The sequence below is a fragment of the Pteropus medius genome, unplaced genomic scaffold (assembly GCF_902729225.1).
Source record: "Pteropus medius unplaced genomic scaffold, Ma_sr-lr_union100, whole genome shotgun sequence".
Lineage (NCBI taxonomy): Eukaryota > Metazoa > Chordata > Mammalia > Chiroptera > Pteropodidae > Pteropus > Pteropus medius.
Window position 1 is genome coordinate 1,252,570 of NW_024353906.1, and position 20,510 is coordinate 1,273,079.

Here is a 20,510-nt window from a genome sequence, read left to right on the forward strand (position 1 = left end):
TGGCTGAAGGACAGCATGCCGTTACAGAAAGGGATTACTGATGGCAGAGAGGGGTGAGTGAAAAATGAGTGAGGAGCATGTGCAGTGTGGTATCCACTAGCATACGTGCTTTGGGGAAAGGTTTGGAAGGCCTGATTGGACATCAGAGTTCTCAGCTGCTGTGGGACTTCAAGCCTAGCAGATGAATAAGAATGTCACAGTGCAGCTGGTTACAGGCAACACATTTGACCTTCAATATTTTATTTATATTAAAAATAGGATAATAATGATATATTTAGTTATGTTTTGTGCTACCTTAGGAGAGGGCCTAATGTCTCACTTTGCTACCCCCAGTTTCTTAAAAAAGTGAAATTCTGTTCTGATTTTTAATGAAAAGTCCATGTGTTATTTCCTACCAGAACCTTCATAATTTATGTCTATCCATCTTTCCTCTGAATTCAGGCTTTGTCTGTGAACCTTATTTGTCTTTCTGTAACAAGCTAGTTTTTCTTAATCATTTGAAATTGGCTTTTATTAGAAGATCTTTTAGGCATTATATCCATACAGTACATTTGGTGATCTTAGGAGAAGTTCTGATGCTGGATATTCAAAGCCCTGCCCCAGTGACATTTTTATGGATCCACATAGTTTTACCCACATATGACAACAGGGCATTGGGTTATACAAATGGTTAAGTGTGCATTTATTTTTTTCTCTGAAATTTTCGTGTCGGTCGACTTGTAGTTTTGTTAACTTTTCTTGTGCCCACAGCTTAGAAACTTTGTGTGTTTTTTGAGGCAGCATCTAAATCACTTATATTCAGGAAAATAAAATAATGTTTTATGAATTGTCTGTTTTTCCTCATTACTCATAATATATAGTATTGGCATGGTTATCACTCTTATTGTCATATTAACAATGTTATGATAGCCATAATAATTATTTGCTCATGCATACTTCCAAGTACTGTATTTGAAAATCCCACACTTCATATATATATAGTAAATGAGGAAGTAATTTATAACATTCATGTTGAATTTTTTTTTAAATTTACATTTCCCCTTTTGTAAAGCATGTGACCTACTTTAAAAAGGATGATAGTTACCTGGTTTTTAGCGTTTTTTTATATCACAGAAAGACTTTCTGTAGTACACACAAGGGTGTATTTGTAGGTGATTTTCAACTTACTAATAGATAAAGTTCTGAAAGTTTGTTGTTTGGAATTTGGATAGATATTTATATAGAAACCATGTTATAGATGGTGATTTGGTTTCTTGGGCAACCCATTTACCCCATAATGTGGCTGTATTATACTACTGAAAGTGCCATAGTAGCTAACTACTGTCCATTAAATGATTTTGGTATGAAATCGTTTTGAAATCTAACTTTATAACATTCTTTTGATGACTTTCTGATAGTGAGATTTGTCTTTTTCTACCTCCGACCTACCAGTGCACAGCAGTGTAAATGAAATACCCCTTGGAATGGAATTTGGGAGGTGAGGAGGACTTCCTGATGTCTCTAGCTATGGAAAGTAACTGGGTGTTCTGCCCGAAGTAGGAGGGAGTGGGTGACTCTGGTGGCCCTGGTATGGAGATGTATCTGATTACAAATGAAGGCTATTGCATTGGAGGTTTATATATTTTTAGAATAAAGAAGGACAACTTTCTAAATTTGCACTGATGAAACAAAAGGTGAAGAAAATCAGTACTTCTGGCCATTCACTATGCCTTACGGTATGTTCCAAGTATTTTCAATATATATCTTCTACTTATGCCTCCACTCCAGCCCCCATAGTTTTTTGGCTTTTGATTTTTAAATGTTAGCCCTGATGAGAGTAGTTCAGTTTCTAATACAAGAACAGTTTGGGAATGTATTATCGATTAGAATGATGAGGTGATATATGCATATAGGAAACAGCTGAAGTTGACTCAAATTTAAATATTCCCAAATATATGACAGTTCACCCTAATGAAGACCAGAAGTTCATTACTGTTTAACTACATTATGTCCTTTAAGAACATCAGAAAAAGTCATATGAAAGTGCAAATAGGTAATAGTAACATGTAAAATATCATCTTGAACCTCAGCAATTGAATTATATTCATTCCTTTTACTTCAAATCTGGCAAATTATATATATATACTTTGATTGCTGGGGGAAGTATGAAAAAAGGAGAGTATTGGAAAGAAAATTAGAGAAGTAGTATTTAAAAGGCTCTAAAGATTTAAGTTGTCAGAGATAACAGTTTGATGAGTTATGGGTAAAATAGAAAGAATTTAGTTCTTCAAAGAAATACATGGCTCAAAGTGTAGGGGAAAAGTACTTGGCAATACAAAATATGTATTTTTCTTAACCTGAGGAGTTAACAAAAACATTTGGCAAAGTGAAAACTCAGCTGACTTCATGCCTACCAAGTGAAAAATCTGATTCTTTATCATCTAAGCACATAGTTGGGTAACTCACAGAGCTACCCAGTGTATAGGTTGTAATGGCAAGAAGCCAACAGTGAAATCAAACTCATAAGCACTCTATAGAAAACCCCACAAATTACTGCTGTGCTGTTGCCAGCTGTACTGCTAGGGAACAAGAGCTGTACATATTTCTGTGGAATGACTGGGTTGCTTAACACAGCTTGATTGGCTCTGTTCCTGCCCTTGTTCTCTTTGGCTGACAGCTGACCACCATACTGGTTTGGTTTGAAATAAGAGTGAAAACACAACCACTTATATGTACCTTCCTCTTGTACACTGCTCTGTCCACACCACCCAAAACCCCACACATATCCTATATCTCTTGCAAAAGGACAGAGAAATATAACCAAGTTTCTTTAAGTAAAGCATACTGAGTGATAAATAAATGTGAGTTTATTCCACAAATCAATCAGATTTTTAGAAGAGTAATTTCCTTGGTCTTTTATTTGTAAGTGCCTGAATTTATTGAATATGAAAAGAATGACAGCTTAAATCCTTCTAATTATATTAACTTTTCTTCATTTTAAATCATTACTTGCTTCATGGTCCTAGAGCTAGAATGATTGTTCAGAAGCCATCCTTCCCTCTTGCCCTTGGATAAAATTAGATAGGTACCTACTTTTGTCCTATGGTCTTTCAAAAAAAGAATATATCACAAGAAATCCCAAAGGGCACTAGATGGCTTCAATTGCTATATTCCATGAGTTAGAGAAACCTTTGAATGAGTGAAGTGATTGGCTCTTTCCCTGTTATATGGAAGCCTGCAGATTCACATGTTCTAGTTCCCATTAAGTTAGGAGGATTTCAAACTTTTTTGACTTTGATTCAGAGTAATAAATAAATTTCTATCCTGATCCGGTATGCAATGTAATGTAACTGAAATAAAAAATTTTCATGAATAATGCTTACCCTTAACATGTGCAGTGTGTTCTGTTTTCTCTCTTCTCCCCTCTTTGCCTCCTCTTCCTTTGCTCCTCCCTTCCTTTCTCTCATTTTCTGTTTAATAAAAAAAAAGAATGCTGATTGGCACTTAAAATTGATTGTTATCACTCATTCAACTCATAATTTCGAAAATATTTCATTAAAGTAAGCAAGTTTTTTTTTTTTTAAAAAGTCTCAATCTTCAGGTTTTTAAAGAACCAAGCTTCCTCTATAGGACACTAATTTCATTGCATGTTTTGGTAAAATCATAAGGATGACACATTTTGTACTCTAATAGTGGCATATAATCTATTAATGACACTATGTAGTTAGTACATAATTGTGCCAAATATGTTAAATGAGCTCTCTTGCGCTCGCTCGCGCTCGCTCTCTCTCTCTCTCTCTCTCTCTCTCTCTCTCTCTCTCTCTATATATATATATATATATATATATATATATATATATATATATATATATATATATTTGTCATGAGAGTTTTCCATTTAATCCTCATAATTACCCTGTGAGGTAGAAACTGTTACATATCCATTTTTATAGTTGATGAAACTGAGGTTCAGAGTGGTGTATCAACTTTTCCCAAGAGTAACACAGTAAATGAAAGAGGCTGAATTTAAATTTAAGACCATTAGACTCCATGATCATGCTCTCTCAACTCTAAAAATTTCTTAATTTTGGCTTTAAAAAAATAAGTGTTTTTGTGGAAAGTCTATAACACAAAGCAAAGAAAAACAGACATAATAATTGCCACATATTTTTAATAATGTAAGTTGAAACTTCTTTATAAAGTAATTTTTATTCTGTAAAGAAAAATAGAAAAAAGAAGGAAGGAAGGAAGAAGGAAAAAAAATATACATCTCTCCAGAGCTATGGATAGACTTGCTGCTCCATTTAAATCTGGTAGAATTAAATCTCGTAAAAGTCTTCTTTGAAGGAAAAACGAAATAGATATGCATGGAATTACATCTTATGCTACTAGTCAGAATATTTTAGCAAGTCAGAGGAACTCAAACATGGATGAAGAGTGGAATTTTCCTTTCGTTTTCTATAATAACTATGTTTGTTGAAGAGAAAGACGGAGGAAAAAATGACCACCATGCCTGGTTTTGAAGAAAAACTTGTTTATATGTGTAACACATTGGAGAAATTGTTTGGGATTACTTTGACTATGCAGAAATGTGACCACCAAAATTCTTAAGTAAGGTGTGGAGCTATCAAGTCCATAAAACTAATTAAGTCAAATAAGAATGAGTATTTGTGAAAGTAATTCACTTACCTCATTTTCCACTCACTCTCTCTGTAAAAGAAGAAATATTTTAGAAAGAAAATAATGGGTACAGTTGACTTTTATGACCTCTTTTTTCCTGTCCTCACCCCCTGCCACATTCCTAGGTTTAATATGAGACAGTTTCTGTTTCTCTTTCCTCCTTTTTGTCTCTTTCTCTTCCTCTTTATCTCTCCTCTCTTCTCCTATAACTTTCCTCTCGTCCCCTTTTCTCTTCCCCTACTTTCCCTTCTACCTTCTCATCTCCTCTGCCCCTTTTCAAATTTTGCATTCTTGCATGCAATTCTTATAATCTTTATAACCTTATTGTCTTAGTAGAAAGATGATTCTTGAATTTTTAAGTAAGATGAAAATTGATCTTATTTCTGCTTGTTAAAAGGATGATCTAGAAAAATAACATGCTTTCTGCCTTTTTGTATCTCTTTCTCCCATAAACCAAATACACACTTTCAGAAGAAATCTATTGTACTATTTCTGGAAAATGATAAAATGTTGCCTCCTATGTTGTATCTTCTTGGGAGTAAGATATGTCTGTGGTAATTGCATGACCATTAAAAAGAAAACCAAAGATTCCACACTCAACATTGGAATTGACTCAGATACTTCTGCCATAGTAACTATAAATGTACTTTTGTAAGCACACTTTTATATAAGGAAATGGAATTGTTCAATATGCAATTGCTATGTGATGCTACCCTAGTGGAGAGTTAAAAGCAGGCAGGTGTGCTAGATCTAAGGGTCATTGAACTCAAGGTCAGGATTCTAAAACCAGCCTCCTCAAGTGTACTCAGACAAGATGGAATAAGATGAACTTGGATTCAAACATACTTCTACAAAAACATGCTCTCATTTAGAGGAAGGTAAGGAGTACTTTCAGTGATGGCAGAGTGTAATAAGAACATTATCAGTAATAGGTACATGATTGAGATGTGCTGATGAAGTTCTCAAATAGTGCTGTAGGTAGACAGATTTAGTTTATGAAAAAGGATATAGATGTAGTTGTAACTATGTTGGGAAAATACAGAAATATACAAATCATGGGGCAATTTGAATGTTTTGATAGAATGAAATACTGAACAAAAAATAGAGCATATGTATTTTCCAATAAGATAGAGATAAAGGAGAGCAACAATTCACTATTAGTTGGGAAGGAATTTGCAAAGTTGGTAAGTTTTATAAGTTTCACATTCCTTGATTTATTGAGTCTAAAATAATAGATCTAATGTTACTCTAGTGTTATTATGTCTATACGTTTTAATGTGAATCTAGGTAGAATTCAACCTTATACATTTTTAGATATGGATTCTATTTTTGATTCAAGATTCTTCTGAATCTTATTGTCTGTCTATCTATCTATCTATCTATCTATCTATCTATCTATCTATCTATCTATCTATTTATATGTATTATAGTGACATTGGTTAATGAAATTCAATAAGTTTCAGGTGAACAATTCAACAGCAAGGCATATATATTGCATTATGTGTTCACCGCCCATAGTTAGAAATTTTTTCTGTCACCACATATTTGACCCCTTTTACCCTTTCTACCTTCCCCTGCCCCCTCTCTCCCAGCCCTCCGGTAACCACTAGTCTATTGCCCATGTCTGTGAGTCTCTGTTTGTTTGTCCTGTTTGTTTCTTGCTTTTAGGTTTATATACCACATATAAGTGATATTATGTGCTTTTCAACTTTTTCTGTCTGGCTTATTTCGCTTAGAATGATTTTCTCGAGGTCCATCCGTATTGTCGCAAATGGCAGTATTTCATCTCTTCTTATGGCTGAGTAATATTCCATTGTATATATGTACCACACCTTCTTTATTCAGTCATCTATTGTAGGACACTTTGGTTGCTTCCATGTCCTGACCTCTGTATAATGCTGAATAATACACCGAATAATGCTGCTGTGAACATCGATGTGCAACTATCTTTTCAGATATATGTTTTTAAGACTTTGGGGTAAATACTCAGTAGAGAGATTGCTGGATCAGGATTCTTATGAATCTTGAGATCATGTAACATTATCAAGGTACCACCTCCCTAAAACACCACTGGTTCTGGTAGCTCTTAAGGTAACCAAAATAAATGAATTTTTATAATGAGACAAATGCAGCAAATATGAATTTGATTCCTTTGTGGAAGTTAACATTGTTTTGTTGTATATTTCAGGATTTAAATCTAACTTTGGTCAACTTTCTTGGTAACAAGGAGAAATTGGTTGAGAGAAACTGGACATTGCCAACAATCTACAATCTCTTTAGGCAGACCTCATCCCTGTTCTTTATCACTCTTCATTTCATTGTTTGTCCATTCAGCTATTTCTAACAAAGATAGATACTTCACTTTTCACTATTTTCAACCTCTTATTAAATAGTGTCATTAAATATTTGCAGAGTGGAAGACAATGTATACACGATGTCCGAATGATTCCATAATAACTTTAAGAGATGTTCTCTGGGTCATGTTTCAGGGTAAGAGGGACAGAAGAGAACTATTTATTGAGTACCTGCATATGTTTTCTCATTTAGTTTTTAGTAAAACTCTGAGGTGGCAATTACATTTAGATAAACTACTCGGAATCAGGAAACAACTCTATTAAAAAAGCAAAATTGCCCAAAATTCTTATTTAAAGGACAACATTTTAAGAAAATGCCAATTTATCCTCGCCATCATAGTGGGCTGATATGAGAAGTAAGTGAAGTAAAAAGATATAAGTGAGAAAATGTGAATGATAAGACATGAACCATTACCAATTTTCTCACCTCTATGGTGAATTATTGGACATCATGCATCTAAGAGGAAATAGCACTGTAATTAGTGTGACTATAATATTCTATCATAGAAAAGACAAAGATTCATTCTTCTGCTCAAGTGAGGAAACACTTATTCTAATATACTTTCATATATATTGACTAGATCAGAGAGCCTTGGAAGAACTACAGGCACAAACTATTTTTAACATGTTCATTTAATTTGACTCCTGGGAAAGGGATCTTTTGACACAAAGGGACTTTGATGACAAAAATATCCTGAAATAACATATTTTCACTTTCTACTTCTTGCTGTGCCACTCCAAGTTTCATTAGATAATAATCAGAAATTTTTATACAAAATACTATATAAAAAAAGGTCAGATCAAATGTTTTACAAAATACAGAGTTTTCTTTTACTTTAAAAAAATTTGTGGAGATTTTGTCAAACACCTAACACTGTGATTGATTTATAACAGACACCCAATAATTATTATTAAAATGAAATGTGGAAATAAATATGTGCTTGTTCATTCATTCATTCATTCTTTTTTTTTTTTTTTTAATCAACAGACATTCACTGAGGGCTTAGTATGTTCTAGATAGACATGTTTGAGATTTAAATGTGAATAGCATACTAAAGCCAGCCTTTAACTAGCTTAAAAACCTAATGGAGAGATAGATAAAGAGAGAAATTATATTAACATATTAGTCTTAGAATTAAGATTTGAAATGAAGTAAGATACACAGAAATTTAAAATTTGCCAGGGAAATTTGGGGGGAGGCTTCATTGAGTAGGTTAATATTTGAGCTGCTTCTTAAAGGAATAATAAGGAGTTACTTAGGGGAGATATAGAGATAGAATATTCTAACCTGAGGGTATAGCATTTGTAAAAGCACCTAGACATTGAAAAGATTGCTATGTTTTGAGAATTTTAAGAATTCAGTATCATTGCCATATGTGGGGTGGAGGGGATGGGGAAAAGAATTAGGCTGGAAAAAAATACTTGAGAGTTTTGGGTGATGCAATTGATTATTTCCTGATATGAACCTAGAAAATGTTTAATTTCAACTAATTTCAGTAAGATGAGGATTTTCTAGGAAGTTAACCATTTTATTAGAATCTCCATGATATATCTTTTAGTGGCTTTACGATAGCATATGAGATATTAAGCTCTAAAAATGATGAAGTTGTGCAGAGTGTGACACGATATGAAAGAAGTTTAGAATAGTGTATCGAAAACATTGCTAGTCATTTTTTCTTAAAATGGTCTCGTTAGAGTTGCTCTTTGAACTTACCTGTACCTGGTCAGGCAGTTAATTTGCTAGACAACTTGTAGGTCAGTCAAATGATTCTAAATCCTAAGAAGTAAAGGCACCGAATGTTACCATAAATATAGTTTACTTATGGTTAATAGTTTTTATTTCTATTTTTAAGAGAAAACGAACATGCAAAATATGTGTATACATATCATCTTACTAGCTTCATGAAAATGTTGGCTGACTATATCTTTGGTTTCTTCATTTCTGTGAGCTACTTAAGATATATACTTGTATTAGTAGATATGTAGACTATACTTGTAGAATTTTTCCAGATGCATGTTTCGTTTTCACATAAGGAGGTCAGACTTCACAATGTTTGTTATTTAAATTTTTTTTCTTCCAAAGAAACACCTTAGAGGTTTCAGACTTCATTTTAGAGAAATGGTAGTTCCTTCAACTTTAAATTGCTTTGATAGGTCACTACCAGATTATAGAGAGCATAACGTGCTTTACAAGTTGAAAAGTTTTCCACCGAGTAATACCAGCAGTGAAAATTGTCGGAGAACCAACTAATTAATCTCTGCTCCTTTACAGCTGTTTAATGCAATGCATAACTAAAAGTCCTGTTAAATTAATTAATGATTTCAATTACGAACTTTTCTCCAAAATGTTATGATTCGTATCAGACTGATAATTCAGTGACCTGGGAGTGTGAAATCTGTGTTATGAAGAGAGTCACCAGTTAATTGATTCACAAATTATTTAAAGTTTGTTGCACCCAAGGGAGTGCTCAGTTTCACAACAGTCATTTCTTAAAGTGTACAAACTCCTTTTCACCTTAAAAATGTCTTTAGTTATTAGCACAATAAGATGCCAGCATATTTCTGGGGCTATGAGTAATATTAACATTGATAATTTAGAATCTGTGGAGATTAAATCTATGTTGGAGAAGAAAAGAAAGTTAGCTAACTTATCAATGACTCTCTTTTGTGTCCGTTTTTAAAAATTGTTTTTATTTTAGCAATTTTAAATAGTTTTCTAAACATCACCCCTTAAACACGTTTTGTGTGTGTGTGTGTGTGTGTGTGTGTGTGTGTGTGTTTGCTATACATTGAGAATATTTTATGTTGAAAAACAATAAAATTATGCATTCTTAAGAAATTTTGAATGGGTAAATAACATAATAGAAATTGCTGTGATAATTGGTGTTTGAAATGTTTGGATTGCTGGTAGGCCTAAAATGCCAGCCTTAAATGCTGGAGAAGGTGCTAACTTCTCAATGCAGGAGCATTAATTTCTATAAGACATCTTGAGTCTTTTTTTATAGTATATAAGAAAAAATTAACAGAGTCATATGTACTTGCTTCTGGTTATTTTACCCATAACTTAAATAACAAAAGTGTACATATGTACAGAGAGAAGGGATGGAATCGATAATATTATTAGTATTTTATAATACATTTATTAAAGTTTTATTAACGTTTCTATGCTGGACTTGGGCTGATTTCAGAGTGGGTATCACCCACTCTGAAAGGGTGAGAACTCTTTCTTGACTGCCTATAGCTAGCTGAGGTGGAAGAGAAAGAGATGATACTCTTTAGCAGAAGGGTAAGGAAGCAGGGAGATCTCTGGCTATGAATGGTGGCTATCTTATTAGTGAACTATATAATCTTGTCTGTTCCAAACACATATTAATGCACAACTAAAAAGTCTAATGTTTTTAGGGTGGTTGAACAATGTCCTTACCAGTTCTACTCCAGTTTGATAGGCAGTATAAGAAAGACACAAAGGTTAATATGAAAAACAAATTTTTCTTTAGAAAAATATGTCTCTCAGTTTTGAAATGGTAGACATATTTAAAAGATAGAGTAGGAAGCTTGTATTTTAGATAAACACTATGTTTGCAAATTTCACTTATCCTGGTGACTCTTCTGTTTTACTTAGCGCATTTTTTTTTGACCCAAGAAAATTGCCCAAAGAGAAGACAAATAGAGAAACAGTATTATTAAAAAATAAGTTTATCTTCATAAAACTTGCTGCAGGGCAAAAAAGAAATGGACTTGAAAGGGAAGTAGATTTATACTAATTTTTGCATTGTAGGAAATGTACTATTTCAGACACTGACTGACTGCTTCTGTTTTCTAAAATTAAGGAGCCTATAATCTCAGCACCATTAACAAGTGCTGTCATTCAGATACACAGTGTCTGGCTGATTTAAATAAAATGAAATGAAGATAGTTGTTTCTGGTCCCTTGGCTTCACTCATTGCCATAAACATATGCTCTGCGTCCTGCTTCTTTCCATCTTATTTATGACTTTAATTTGTTGTGTGGGCTGATCTAGAAATTAAATTTAATATAATTCTCCAAGGGACTCTGTCATATAATAACATGGTAATTTCTGTGTATCCTTTTGAAAAATGAGGAAATTAATTCTTCCTGACATGTTCTAATTATTCCAGTGTGAACGGCAAATCCGTTTTTCCTAGCCCCTGAAGTGTTATAGGCAAATGGCTGGTGTTCAAAGCTGAGGTGCTAATGCTGACCAGCAGTGCGTTTAATTTGAAACATGAGCAGACACCTTTCAACACACCTTTGTAATATTGGAGTACTTTACAGAAATTAATTCACTACTTATTTGGCAGCTTAGCCTTGGGGTTATGTTTTTTTATTCATCAATACTATAGTCATGTTAGCATAATATTTCCTGTTTCCTTCAGTGCTTGGCTTCTATGTATAGAACTTAAAGTGCGCAATGGGTAGTTCAACTGTATGAATGAAAGAGAATCCACGCACTTCCGAAATACCAGTTGTATGCCAAATCGTGTTTACACTTTTTAGAGAGGTGTAATAAAGTCTTGAATGTTAACTTAATTATAGTCTATGGTTAGCAGCTTTAACTGAAATTACATAGTGTAGAAATTATTGAGACAATCTTTCTGTGAAAAGGCTACTGTACACTCTGCTGCTCTGCTATAAATTTCAGTTGTGAAAATTCAATTTATTATATGGGTAATGATATCGAGAGAAGTCAGTTTGTGAATAAAATTTATGGAATAGGAATCTCAAGTTTTGAACTCTTCCTTGAAGGAAGTTGCTATACCTTGAGAGAGAAAGGATTTAAATCAATTTTGGTGCTATTAGCCTTGTTAGGTGTGTGATTTGAATCATTAGGACTTATTCATAGAAGATCTATGCAGTATTTTTTTAGAGGAATAACAAAAAGAACTTCCTGATACTATGTTCTTTATCTGAAATCTTAATTGTAAAACTAGCTATTATATACATTTCTCTAATCAGGTCAATCACTAGAGTCAGCCCTATACGGTTCTTTTGTTTTAGTGAGCAGTTGATAAATGCCATTACATATTGGCCATTTATTGTTATAATTAACAAGAAAAATGAATGCATGAGATCCTAGATAGAAATACAATTAACTTAAATAAAAGAAGTAGAATTGTGTTTGGAGTGGCTGTAATCAAGGCTTTCTGTTTATCTGTTTTCGTATCTCTATATTACATTACCTTTAAATTTTAACTTACATGAGAGAAATGGGATTGGTAGTAAATAATTATTCTGATAAATAGCATTAATATTACTCATATTTTTTCTGCTGACTATCCAGCTGCTAGATACAATTTTATTCTTTCCATCAATCTACTGGGAGCTACTGTCAGATCTAAATTATGGATGGATGGGAATATACTTAAGACTTCTCTGTTTTAGCTTTCCCTTATACTAGACTGATGGAAGAAATGGGCTTCTTTTGGCTGAAAACTGGGAAGAAAATACTTGGTTGTCCTATCCTAGATCATAGATTATATAGGTTACTAAAGATTACTCCGATCTCTGCCTTGGTCATCCCGTGATACTCTCCTTGTGTCTCTGTGTCTACACATGGCCTTCTACTTATAAGGACACCAGTCATATTAGATTAGGAGCCCACTCTACTCTGGTATGACCTCATCTTCATTTAATTAATTTTATCTGCAACTAGATTCAAATAAAGTTGCATTCTGAAGTACTGGGGGTTAGGACTTCAACATTTCTTTTTTTGAGGACACAATTCAACCTAAGAGTAGGTAAGTATTTATGGATTACTTTATCTTTTAAACTTAATATAGCACTGAGCTACTTTAAAAGAATATCTCCCCTACTGTAGTATTGTTTTTGTTCATTAATTCTGCAAAAAGAATACTGGTTAACTTGAAGTCTTTGGTATGTCATGCTAACATTTGTCATGCTGTGTCTAGTTGAGGTCTGTCGCTTACTTTGCTCACTTAATCTAATGTAAGCAGTGCAATCAGTGTGATATTATGTTAATTAAAGAAAGATTTGTTGGATACTTATGGTGGCCTAAAACCATGATAGGGATGGTAGGGCACAGCTTCCCAACTAGTATGCTGTGCAGAGTTCATGCTTTGGGTTACAATTGTTTCAAGATATTAATCCCTCAAGTAGAGTGTCAAATAGAGTTTGGGGTGGTTGGAACCCTAGGCCAAGCACCTCTAGCCACTAGCATCTTTGAGAGTTTCCTCCACCATGCCATACAGATATTAACATTTTGACTGTGTGCTATGGAATATAAAAGATGGGGAGCACTTCTGGGTTTCTAGAGAACTATAAATTGTCCCTGTCCTCCAGGACATTATAATCTGGCTATGGAAGCTAAGGTCTTTATATGAATGATTTAGAATGGAAGCCAGTGTGTGATAAATGCCAAATAGATCAGAGAAGACTTTAAGGGATAGGTTGAATTGGATATGGGCTATGAAGTTTGGGTAAGTTTTTATAAGGGATGAAGAAACATTATAGACAGGAAATGAGGCATGACTCAAATTAGGGGCTTGCAAAAATATAAGGTATTTTCATGAGTTTGGAGTAGGGCATTGTGGTTTTTTTTAGCTTTTAAAAAATAATTTATTTTTCATTTACAGTTGATATACAATATTAGCTTTTAAAAAATATCTAATCACTATGTTGTACACCTGCAGTTGATATAATATTGTACATCAACTGCATGGGGCCAGTTGGTATGAGCTACAAAGTGATCTGCAGATGGTTGTTACTTGTGCTTGACTTGGAGGTTCCTGGGAGAGGCTATGTTATGAACTGAGGCTGGCTGCCACTAGTGCCCAGCTTGGGGCTGCTTAGCATGAGGTACAGGAAATGCTGAGGCCAGATGCTGCTTGTTTGGGGTTCACAAATCTTTGAGAGATGTTAAGAAAGTCCGCAGCATGAGCCAAGGCAGGCCATTTGTATGGAAAAGTCATTAGAAGAAGCTTGGGTGGGCCTGAAAGTTGGGTTAGGTAGGGTCTCAGAGAATCACCTGGGCAGGGTGAATGGTGGTAGCCAGGTTGATGGAGACTCAGATATGGTGCCTGCCTGAAAGTGCAGGCTGGGTTGGGGGGAGGGCTTAACAAAGGAACAGTGACTTCTGTTAGCACTTCTGTCGAGGAGGAACTTGCTCCTCCAGCTCTTGCTCTGAAGCCAGAAAATTCAATTTCTCCCCTTATGTCCCTGTCACCTTTGGATCTGCTGCCCCAGTGTTGGAGCCTAAAGCGAATGAGTTCATCAGTAAGTTTGTGCGTGGGCCCTTTATGAAGAATGTGTGGAACTCCAGCAGCCCTCTGTCTCACTCAGCTACAATCTCCACTGATTTTGACAGCCAGAAGTTATGGGAACTTTTCTTCCTGGCACTGGAATCCTGGAGTGGGAAGCTTGGTGTGGGGCTGGAACCCCTCACTCCTCAGGGCGGACCTCCACAGCCGAGATATTCCTCCTGAGTTTTAAGCACCACAACTGGGTGTGAGACCAGCACAGTTCAGCATCTCCGCCCCTCCTATCAGTCTCCGCATGGCTTCTTTGGTGTATCCTTAGTTATAGGACTTCTGTTCAGCTAGACTTCAGCTGATTCTCAATGATGATTGTTCAGTAGTTTAGTTGTAATTTTGATGTCTTGGGAGGAAGCAAGCACAGCATTTACCTCTTCTGCTATCTTGAGCAGAAGCTCAGTAAGGCATTCTTTTAAGAGAAGAGGTTTTGTATAGGAAAGTTATAAAAGATTTAGAAAGGTGGATTGAGGGTAGCTACTGCAAATGATTTAAAGATTGGGGTTATGGCTTAAATATTATTGGTAATCTATATAAGTCTAGGAGTATACCTTGCATATATTAAGTGTGCAGTAAAAATAATTTTGATTGATCGGCTGATCAAAGCCTTAAAACTAGAGAATGGTAAAATAAAAAAAATAAGAGAAAAATAAAAGAATAGCATATTTTAATTAGGTCTAATATGATTATTGGTTTTAATTGTCAGAAATTGCTTAATAACTCCTAATTTCCTAGTTATTTAATTTTTTTGTTCTCTTTTTTAATGTGTACCTTTGGCTGGATAATCAATAGATCTTGAGCTAATCTGACAAATGAGTTATATTATTGAGGCAGGAGAGAACAAGAACAATGTCAAATGCTTTAAAAGCCTGGCTTTTATGGGGGGAAGGGGATTCACTGAAAACTTAAGATGCTAACCAAAATGCTAATTATCTCACCTTTTCTACACCAAATTTCTTCATCTTTAAAATGAAGGTGTTGAAAAAGATTTCCTATTTGGGCCCTTCTAGATCTAAAATTCTATGATTCTATAACTAATGGACTGTATTATTACATAGTTTATGTTCTTAAAGGGAAACTTGCATACAGATTTCATGCTTTGGCTGTTACCCTACAAGTTAGTGTTTTATGTATATAAGTATATAATATGAAGAGAATTTAAAGATAATTTGGAATTTGCAAAAAATACAAAAGCAAGCAATTAAAAATAAGTATAAACTATGTTCTGGAGTTAACTTTTCAGTTCTTAAAACCATAACCCCTTTTAGAAGAATTTAAATTTAATTACATTTAAAATCATGTTATTTTTAACAGAAATTAATATACATGTGCAAATTATTAGTACTCCACAGTTATTGGTATTCATATGTCTTTATTTTTGATGAATAGTTACTTTCCTATTGCAACACTGAAGAAGTAATTCTTGCAGTTTAATCAGCTTTGCAGAGAAGTTCTCAATTAATAACTAAGTTTCAACTGTGGTGAATACTATTATTTATTTTACATATTGGACAATGAAGCTGTATAATATATAGTTATAGCATCTGGGTCAAAATTCAAGTTAGATCATTATTGTCTATTGTCTTATATAATGTGTAATATAAATATGAGCACTAAGAAGCACCCAGGTAAGATGTAAATATATCTTTAAATATTTTTGACTATCACTTTTTGTGTGACTGATTTTATAAATTAAACTATGGTGAGTATTGTTAATGTTTAATTTCTCTCAAGTGAGTATTTTTAATGTTTAATTTCTATAGACTATAGAGATGGCACCTCAGGCAAATATTTGATGTAGTTTTCTATTCAATCACTCACAGAACATTTTTTGAGCACTTGCTATGAACCAAGTGTTCTGCTAAAGACTTAGGGTATAAATCTAAACAGGAAGAGGTTCTTTATGTCAAATGATTATAGATGAGAGGGGAAGAGAAGATAGATACAGAAACAATTATAGTACAATATAGTATTTACTGGTGAAAGTTTAGGTTTATATAAAGTGCTATGAGCAATAAGAAGAAGAAATCAATTTTAAAAGAAGACACGCAAATTTTGAAAGGAAAAGAAGGAAATTTTCATTAAAGCAGTGACTTTGAGTCAAGTATTGATAGAAAAGTAAGAGTTCAGAGAAAGTAAGCCCTGTAATGGCCGAATCTGTCTTACTCACTATTCTACTCCTACATATACAACAATACCAGGCACAGAATAAGCATTTTAATAACTATTTTTGAGTGTCGAATCAATTGGGGAAGAGAAGGAAGTTTAAAAAAACATTCTCAGAAAAAAAATAACATGGACAAAAGCTTGAACACATGGAAAGTCATGGCATATGTAAAGACATGACTTAGTTTTTTATGGTTGGAATAAGGTAGTATGAAGAGGATGTACTAAAATCTAATGACTTTGGAGTCACTAGAATTTGAATCTTGACTTCATTTTATACTACTTTTATGATTGTGGATAAAATGCTGAGCCTCAGTTTTCCTACTTCAAAATATAACTAATAATATTTATTTAAAATGTTACTATACAGGTTGCCCGGCAATAGTGCCTAGCAAATGGAAAGCACCAAATAAATTATTAAAACACTATTAGTTTTTTTGAGAAAATGGTAGGACCTAAGACTGGAAGAACACCTATGGTGAATATCTTGAAGGACTTGGTGTCATATTAAGGAGTTTGGACTATTTAGTAGGTGATTGGGACCTATTAAATTTTAGTTTGCTATTGAAAATTAGCTACAACATATGTACAAGGCACTCTGGAAAGGAACATCTAGTAGCTTTATCCTTTTCATAATATTCTATTACCATTTCATAAGTTCTGCATTCCCAATCCTGCTCATATTGCTCAATTATTTGATGCTCACTACAAACAGGGAATAGACAGCATGAATTATTAACTTGGGTAAGCAAAATGTCCTTCCTCAAGTCTGTTGAGGTTAGGAGATGGGTTAAGTAGCACATAGCAGGGAACCAAAAAACAAGAATAAAATAATTAAATTGGATAGATGTTATTTATAGGACTAATATATCAATTACCCAAAATATAACTAGAAATGGCAAGTAGATGATCCATTGGTTGATAATTGAAAGTTGATTGCATTTTTATAGGTCATGTTCCAAATCTGGCTGACCCAATAAGGATTTTTAATAGACTACAAGTTTTAGAGTTTATCTCTGTATCAGAACCTTTTTGCACAATCTTACATATCATATATTCATAATTATATTTGTTGATTAATGTTATAATTTACATTTCAGTTCATGTGTTCAGTGTTCAGTCCTTAAAAATATCTTGAAGGCTTTTTTTTTTTTAATAGGGCAAAGAAGATGGAAAAATAATGAGTACACATGTTTTGTTAATGAAAAAAACCTGTTATTTGCTATTGTTAACATTTTCAGAGTGGAAAAGGGCAAAAATATCACCTTTCTTATATTTCAATTGAAATTAATACTGCTGGTTTGAAAGTTTTGATTAGTCTAGCTTTGGCAGTCCAATATGGCTCAAGAAGATTTCTACAGGGAGAGAATGATTTTTTTAAAGGCCATGACATGTCATTTTTGAACCCTGAAACAGAAATTAGATAGTCTTGTAAGCCATACAGCAGGCCCTCACAGAATACTTTCTGAATGGCTGGCTTTAATATTTGAACCAGGGATGTAAAATGAAATGTACTAGGATACAGAATTCATGGGAGAAGTGTAGTTTGTTAAGAATTGGCAGAAAATAGCTACTACTGGGGCTTTCTAGATCAGTATTCTGATCAGTAGAAGCTCAGGAATCTTCATTTAAACAAATTCTACAGGTGATTCTAATCACCATAAAGACTGAGAATTACTGTCCTAGAAAAATAATTTGGTAAAAAGCTGAAATTAAAAAAAATAAGATATAATATTGGGTGTCTGATTAAGGTAGCTTCTATCACTGAGTTTATCTAAAAAAGCTCTACTATTAAAAACTGACCTTTTAAATTAACTTATTTTAAATTTAAAATGCTTCACAATAACAATATGTAAATAACTAATTCATACATTATTTCACTTTCATTTATAAATTAATTTTGAATCCTTTGGCTTAAAGAGAGAAAATTCTACAAATTGGTATATGCTTTTGAATGAATGAGTTCTGAACTCTCTCACAGAGCTTATAAAATGGTGCTGGTGTCTTTTCATTGTTGCTAAGTCACTGGGTGGGGCCTAGATATTTTATCATAAATGTCATAGTGCTAATTAGATATTGTTTTTCATTTCTATCAATCAACTGAAGTTAACTACATATGTGACTTAGTAGGAGTGGAGGGATGGAAAGTGAAAGAGGTGACATGAAACTAGGAAATGAATGCCAGTTGAATACAGAGAAAATATAATTAGTAAGATTTGGTATAATTGGTTTGCTAAAGGGACTTTTGGGAAAAATCCTTAAACAGCAGTATTTCCTTCTTTCTGAGTATAATATGCTTTAATTTCCCACCTCTTTCTGATCCCATACCTTATTTTCTATAGAGAACTTAATGATTGCTAGAATGTAGGAAATGTTTGGTAATGTCTAACTGCATGGAATTATTAGTACTTTTAGTACTAAAGATTAAAAAAATTTTTTGATAATGCCTCATATAACTGAATAGACCATAATAAATTGGGAAAGTTATCTATGATGAATACTTTACATGAAATCTGAGCCATAGTGGGCCAATTAAAACACCAGGAATTAAGTAAATTTAAGCCACCAATAATAATTAACATTAATATGCTTAATAGTTGTTGAAAATGTACATTCTTTTTTCTTTTATATTCTCTTGTTTTATTTTGCTCTTCCTCCTATTTTCTGCATCTAGTTTATAAACTTGAATATTAGCATTTTTTAAATGATCTATCTTTTTTTTTCCCTTAACTGTAGACTGAAATTCCCAAAGGACATTAGGATTTTGCCTAATTATTATGAGATAACTTGAACTCTTATTAAACATTTTTTCTAGCTATATAAATTGTCTATTTTGGAAATCTGGTTTGTTCTATGGAAATTATCATTTTAGATATAGTGTCTACTATGTGCCAGGTACTGTTTGAGACAATGGTGATATAACAATGAATAAAACAAAATCATTACGTTTATCTTCTAGAGGTAGTGGTGAAGAAGATACGAAAAAATAACAAATAAGCAATTAAATATAGTTATGTCAGAAGGTGGTAAGTGCTATGGAGAAATAGCAAACAGGATAAAAGAGGTAGAGATTGCTGAAGTATGGGGAGTTCGCTCAATCTTATTGGAGAAAATACAGTAAGGCTTTGTGGATAAGGTGCTATTTGAGCTGAGACCAGAAAAAAGCAAAGGAGCAAATCATGTAGATATCTGGGGGAAGATCATTCTAGGGAGGGGAGCTAGGTTCCTGATAGAGAGCAAACTCGATGAATTTGAGGAATAGTAGTAAAGAGGCCAGAGTAGCTGTATGATGTGAATGACGAGGATGTGCAGGATGTAAGCCACTGCGAGGGCTTTGGCTTTTACCCTGAGAGAGATAGGAAACCATTAGAGGGTTCTCAGACAAAAAGTATCATAATCGGATTTTTATTTTAACTCTGGCTGCTATGTTGAGTATAGACTTTATCAGGGAGACTACTTAGGAGGTTTTTGCCGTCATCCAGGTAAAAGATGATGGGATCTTGGATGAATGAATTAATAAATGAATGAATGAAAAACTAAATAAACAGTAGTTGTATGTCATTCTGAACAAATATAATGAGAATTGATCTAGTTAGATAAGTCTTCCCTGATGAAGTAATTGAGCTGGAGTCTGAAAGAATGTGTGTGTTACATGTCATTCAGTTGGCCCTGACTCCTGGCAGCACTGTGAATGAGTGATGTCCACAATGTCCTGTCCTCCACAGCCCTGCTCAGCTCCTGTGGACTCATGCCTATGACTTCTTTAATGGAGTTAGTCCATCTCATATTTAGTCTTCCTCTTTTCCTGCTGCCTTCTATTTTTCCCAGCGTTGTTGTCTTTTGTAAAGAACTCTGCCTTCTCATGCCCAAAGTAAGACAGCTTCAGTGTTGTCATTTTTGCCTCCAGTCATATTTCAGGCTTAATTTGCTTGAAGACTCTCTCGTTCATCCTTATGGCAGTCCAGGGTATCCACAGAGCTTTCCTCCAACACAGTATTTCAAATGAATCAATTTTTTTCCTATCAGTCTTCTTCACTGCCTA

General features: G+C 33.8%; 1 protein-coding gene across 1 annotated transcript in view; it reads left to right on the plus strand.

Annotated features, from left to right (window-relative positions):
• SOX6 (SRY-box transcription factor 6) overlaps positions 1-20,510 on the plus strand; it is a 460,797-nt gene that overhangs the window by 17,701 nt on the left and 422,586 nt on the right. The gene's annotated exons all lie outside the window — the stretch shown is intronic.